Source organism: Miniopterus schreibersii (assembly GCF_964146895.1).
Source record: "Miniopterus schreibersii genome assembly, chromosome: 6".
Taxonomy (NCBI): domain Eukaryota; kingdom Metazoa; phylum Chordata; class Mammalia; order Chiroptera; family Miniopteridae; genus Miniopterus; species Miniopterus schreibersii.
The window spans coordinates 2435292-2441730 of record NC_138107.1 but is presented as its reverse complement, the minus strand read 5'-3'; positions in this window follow the sequence as shown (position 1 = coordinate 2441730).

The window sequence follows — 6439 nt, the reverse complement described above, 5'->3', positions numbered from 1 at the left end:
CTCACACGACCTACCTTCAGTCACAGAGCTGATGGGAGTGAAAGGCTGCTGACGTGGACGACTGAAGAGGAACTTACAGGCTCAGTGAACCCCAGGACCAGTGGTCTCAGCAAGCAGTGGGGCCCGGGAACACAGAGCCCGGAGCTGGGGCGGCAGGTGGGGTGGGCGCAGCCGCTGTGGTTGGACCTGCCAGCCCTGTGGAGTTGCTCGGGGGAGTTTAAGTGAGGGTTGGAGGAAGGAAAGCAGGGAGAATGGCTGAAGGAGAAACCCAGGAGCAGTGCTTTCAGAGCAGTTCCAGTGGGAAAGACGGAGGGGAAGGAAGGTGCAGGCTGCTCTCCCCGAAAAGTGACTGCAGAGCTGGAGGAGAAGGCCTGCTGCGAGAGGTAGGAGCCAGATTACTAGCTGCTAAGGATAGGTATTAAATTGAGGGCCTTGTTGATGGAACGGTTCCTGGGAAGACGAGGTTTTGGAAACCAGAACAGGGAGGGATAGGGTTAACTTTGAATAGGAAGTTACTCAAATCTGTTCTTGAACCTAGAATTAGGAGTGTATTACATTTTGTGGGGAGGGCTTTCGGCTTTTTAGTGTTCATCAGAACATCTGAAGGGCGCTAAAAGACAGATTGGGGCCCTGACCCGGTGGCTCAGATGCACTGAAAGGTGGCCAGTTGATTCCCAGTCAGGGCGCTTGCCCAGATTGCAGGTTCTATTCCCAATCAGGGTGCAGGGAAGGCAGCCAATTGATGTTTCTCTCTCCCTTTCCCTTCCTCTCTAAAATCAAATTTTAAAACCATTAAAAATAAGATTGAGGGTGGAGGCCAGCAAATGTTCCTTTTTTTAAAAAAAAAAAAATATCTTTATTGATTTCAGACAGAGGAAAGGAGAGGGGGAGAGAGAGGTAGAAACATCAATGATGAGAAAGTCATTGACCGAGCCCGCAACCCGGGCATGTGCCCTGACCGGGAATCGAACCCTGATCGCCTGGATCCTAGGTCGACGCTCAACCGCTGAGCCACGCCTGGCCGGGACAAATGTTCTGATTCAGTAGTTCTGGGATGGATCCCAAGATTTTGCGTTTCTAACAAGCTCCCTGGTGTTGCTGATGCTAATCTGGAAAACAAGTCACTACCCTACAAGTTTCTTGGCTGTTATTTTCCAGATTGGCCACATGAGGGCAACAACTTCCTAAATTTCACGGGCCTCATCCCTAGTGGGGCCGGAGGGGCCATTTTCTCCCTTCACCCAGCCTCAGGAGGGCGGTCAGGCAGCCAGCCTACTGTTGCTCTGTGCACTTAGGAGAGGACCTGAGAGGAGGCAGTAATCTGAAGGCCAAGGTGAGAGGTGAAACACCAATGAAGTACACAGCTCAAGTGAAAAAACAAGGAACGTGCCAATCTAGTGGGTCGTGTGTGTTTTTTTTAATATATTTTTATTGATTTCAGAGAGAGGAAGGGAGAGATAGAAACATCCGTGATGAGTTGTTGATCGGCTGCCTCCTGCACGCCCCCTGCTGGGGGTTGAGCCCGAAACCCCAGCATGTGCCCTGACTGGGAATCGAACCTCTATCTCCTGGATCCTAGGTCGATGCTCAACCACTGAGCCACGCCGGCCGGGCTAGTGGGTCATTCTTTAACTTGCCTCTTTCCTTCTGGTTCCATCTATCGCCTGCTTCTCACCTTCCCTCTGCCTCCTACAATAAGCCAAAAGAACCTTTAGATAGAGAGTAAAGCTTTTTCCCATTAGTTTTTTTTTTTAATATATCTTTATTGATTTCAGAGAGAAGGGAGAGGGAGAGAGAAACATCGATGAGAGAGTCATTGATCGGCCGCCTCCTGCACGCCCCCAACTGGGGATCGAGCCCGCAACCTGGGCATGTGCCCTGACTGGGAACTGAACCCCGATCGCCTAGGATCCTAGGTCGATACTCAACCGCTGAGCCACGCCTGGCCGGGCCCCATTAGAATTTTTAATGAGTCCTTTTTTTTTTGTTTTTTAATCCTCACCCGAGGATATTTTTTCCATTACTTTTCAGAGAGAGTGGAAGGGGGAGAGAGAGAGATTGGTTGCCTCCCGAATGGGTCCTGACCCCAGGCTGGGGATGGAGCCTGCAACCCAGGTATGTGCCCTGCAGGCACTTCTCTCCCATTTAGGTAGATCTGTTCTTCCTTCCTGCTCCCCCACCCCCAAAAACCCATTCAACCTCAAACATCTGTCAACCCTTCCCTGGGTGCATCAGTTCCATTGCCAATTCTGAGTCATCAGCACTGTGTTTCTCCCATTTCTGTTCCTGGGAAATCTAAAGTTGAAAAATTACAAAATCCACCCTGGCTAGCTCAGTTGGTTAGAGTGCAGTCCCCATATCCAAGGTTGCAGGTTTGATTTCAGGTCAGGGGCATATACAAGAAGCAGCCAAGGAAATAAGTAGAACAAAAAATCGATGTTTTTCTCTCCTTCTCTCTCTTTTAAAAAAAATTATAGCCTGGCCAGCGTGGCTCAGCAGTTGAGCATTGATCTATGATCCAGGAGATCGCGGTTCAATTCCCAGTCAGGGCACATGCCCGGGTTAAGGGCTTGATCCCCAGTTGGGGGCGTGCAGGAGGCAACCGATCAATGACTCTCTCATCATTGATGTTCCCCTCTCTCTCTCTCCCCCTTCCTCTCTCTGAAATCAACAAAGACATTCAAAAAAATTTTTTTTATTATTATAAAATCCTACCATTTTGGCCCAGTATCTCAGCGTTTGCTGATGCTTGGCAAACTCCGTCTTCCAGATTCTCTGGCACCAAAACTCCTGAGGTGAGCCCCATCTAATGTGAGCCCCGTTTCCCATTCTCTTCACCTGAAAACACCCATGTCTACACTTTCTGAGAGGAAGAAGGGTATTTCCTTTGCAAGGCAATATCTAACTTCTGGCATCTCCTCTCCCATCTGTCCCCACCCAAGCAGCCAGGGCAATTTGTACAAATGAAAACCAGAGCAGCTGGCACTCCTGTGTAAACACTAAGGCTCTTCCATGGCTCCTAGGGCCATATCCCCACTCCGTCAGGGTCCTGTGGGTCCTGGCCCCCGCTCAAGCTCGGGAGCTTAATGTGATGATGGGCAACGGTTCAACACCCTTGATCCAGAGGAGAGACAGACATGCTTTGGATGTGGCTGCTCCTACACGCTTCGACTTTATATTCATCAAACCTTGTGAATTCAGCATTATATCTACTTTACTGTGTGCAATGGAGGTTCAGAAAACTTGCTGACTTGACCTACCTAGAACAAGCTCAAGCCATGCTCTTCGACTGTGTCAAGCTCTTTCCAGCTTTTTACTTTTTAATTGAATGGATTGGGGTGATGTCAGTTAATAACATTATACAGGTTTCAGGGGTCTTTACACATCCTGGCGCCTTTCCCAAAGGCTCTTCTTTCCACTCATCAGGTTGGTTCCTACACCTCCTTCAGGCCGTGGCTTTAATGTTACTTCCTCCAAGAAGTCTCTCCTAGTCACTCGTTGTAAAGGGGACACCCCTCCTCCCCTAGTGTCCAGGAGACACGCTCCAGGCACCACTCAGCTCCCACCTTTGTGTCAGACTCAGGACGCTGCTGCTGGGACAGAGGACCACCGCCCTAGAGCAGCACTGGCCACAGGGCTCTTTCCTGTTTCCATCTTACCGCTGACAAGTCTTCCCTACAACAGTCCTACCCTGGCTGGCACCGATCTAGGACTTACCCTTCGGTCACCTTCCTTTCGTCTTGTTAATCCTCATCCGAGGATGTTTTTCCCATGGATTTTTTTGAGGGAGAGGAGGGAGGGAGGGAGGGAGGGAGGGAGGGAGGGAGGGAGGGAGGGAGGGAGGGAGGGAGGGAGGGAGGGAGGGAGGGAGGGAAACATTGATGAGAGACACACATGGATTGGTTGCCTCCCACACACACCCCAATTGGGACTGGGGATTGAACCTGCAACCGAGGTACATGCCTTCGACCCAGATTCAAACCAACGGCCCTTCAGTCCATGGGCTGATGCTCCAACCATTGAGCCACACCTGCCAGGGTGGCCATCTTTTAAAAATACCCTCACCTGCTGCCTTGGCCGGTTTTGCTCAGTGGTTAGAGCTTCAGCCCATGGACTGAAGGGTCCCAGGTCTGATTCCGGCCAAGGGCACGGACCTCGATTGTGGGCTTGATCCCTGGTCCTGGTCAGTGCTCGTGCGGGAAGCAAATCATCAATGTGTCTCTCTCACATCAAGGTTCCTCTCTCCCATTCTCTCTGAAAAGCAACAGGAAAAAATATCTTTAGATGAAGGTTAAAAACCAAAAAATCCTCCTGAGGACGTTTTTTGACTTCAGAGAGGACAGGACAAACACCACTGTGAGAGAAACATAGACCGGCTGCCTCTCTCACATGCCTGACCAGGGACGGAACCGAAACTCGGGTACGTGTCCTGACTGGAAATTGAACCAGCAACCTCAGTGTACAAGACAATGCCCCAACCAGAGCCACCTGGCCAACCCCACTTTGGCAACCCGTCCACATTCTGCAGGCTAGGGAGAGTGCCCAGGGCACTGGAGTAAACCAACGGGCCATCATTCCGGGAACAGTTGCCCTGGGCAGGCTGGTGTCCTGAGTGTTTCATCAGGAAGCGGTGCAGAATCGCTACGTCAGGGGAACTTCCATGCCGCTCATTATGTACATTAGTGTAGGTATTAAAAGCTGTTTATGAATAAAAATATTTGATTTTGTTAATTTACCAGGGTCACCACATGAATGTTAATTTTTTCCATGTCCCAGTTCCATGTTGTTGTTTTCTGGGGGAAGGGGCAGCATTCCTTTGCCCACGCTGAGGTATATTAATTTCAATACATTATAAACTACGTATACTGATGGAAGAAATAAACTGTGTGTCCTTGGGCAGAAGTTATTTTGGAGCATCTGAAGTACCTGTGGTGAAATTAGTGATCAAAAACTTAAAACGCAAAATTTTGGTACTCATTTTATAAATAACATTCCTATATATCATATCATCTAAACTAGTGAACCAAAAAATTTTTCTTTTAAAATATTTCTATTGATTTCAGAGAGGGAGGGAGATAGAAACATCAATGGTGACTCATTGATGGGCTGCCTCCTGCACACCCACTGGGGATTGAGCCTGACATGGGCCCTGACTGGAATCGAACTGTGATTGCCTGGATCCTAGGTTGATGCTCAACCGCTGAGCCATGCCGTGAACTGAAAATTTTAAATGTAGAATGTAACATGAAATACATGTAACAAAAGTAAAAACATCGAAGGCACTTTACAACCAATTACATGTCGAATCCCTTAATAAACTTGTGAAGCAGGTACCTTTTATCACCTGCATTTTATAGATGAGAAAACAAGTACCGAGGCTAAGGCCATATCATTAGCAAGTGGACTTGAAGCCTGGCTCCCACTGTCCTATACCTCATAGAATTGTGGAAATGACATGGAATGTCTTACTCGTGTTTGGCACAAGACCCTGGTTTTTTACCCTTAAATGATGTTGAGGGGTTGCTTTCTCTCTAAACTGGAAATGTGTCCTTATGGCACCTCTGCAACTCTCCCCACACCAAACCCTCACTTCTATGCAAGGTCCAGCATTCCTTATTCACTTGGCCAAAAGATAACTTCCCAAAACTACATTTCCAAACTCGGTCCTAACCAAGCAGCTCTTCACAGCCCCCTGGAACTGGACCAATGCACTGATCCTGCTCTTCTTCAGCTCCCACGCCTGGGTCTGCCCACCTGTGCTCTCTAGGGCAGGATGACCTCGTCCCCACAGAAGTTATGGGGTCCAGCCCGGCCCATGAGGCTCTGTTGGTTGGACGGCGTCCCATGCACCAGGAGGTCATGGTTTGATTCCCGGTCAGGACACATGCCAAGGTTGTGGGTTTGATCCCCAGTAGGGGGCGTGCAGAAGGCAGCTGATCAATGACTCTCATCATTGATGTTTCTATTGCTCTCTCACTTCCCCTCTCCGATATCAATAAAAACATATTAAAAAAAAAAAGTCATGGGACCTACCCTCTCTAAGTTACTACAGTTCACCTCGCCCACCACTTCCTAAAACCAACCCCAAACACTTGCCACTTGTATTTTACTTTCCAAACCCACCTCTCCGTCTAACAGAGAAGTGACCAGTCAGTCACGTTCTCTCATTAACTCCCAAACAGGTTTGGTTTTCTTCCTTCCAAACCTCTGATCTGCTCTTCATAAGTTCCAAAAATGGCTCTGTTCCCTCATTCTTCAAATCCTTATTATTTTTCAAGGTCCACTCTCAAGTGATCCTGCCAAATAATCAAGTTCCAGAACATCTTTCCCCGAGGAGCAGGCAGCAACTCAGAGAGCCTAGAGAGCCACACAGTAGCCGTTGCCCACATCCTAGGGTAGGCTCATGTCTTCCTCATGAAGGCACACCCTGTCTCCCCTT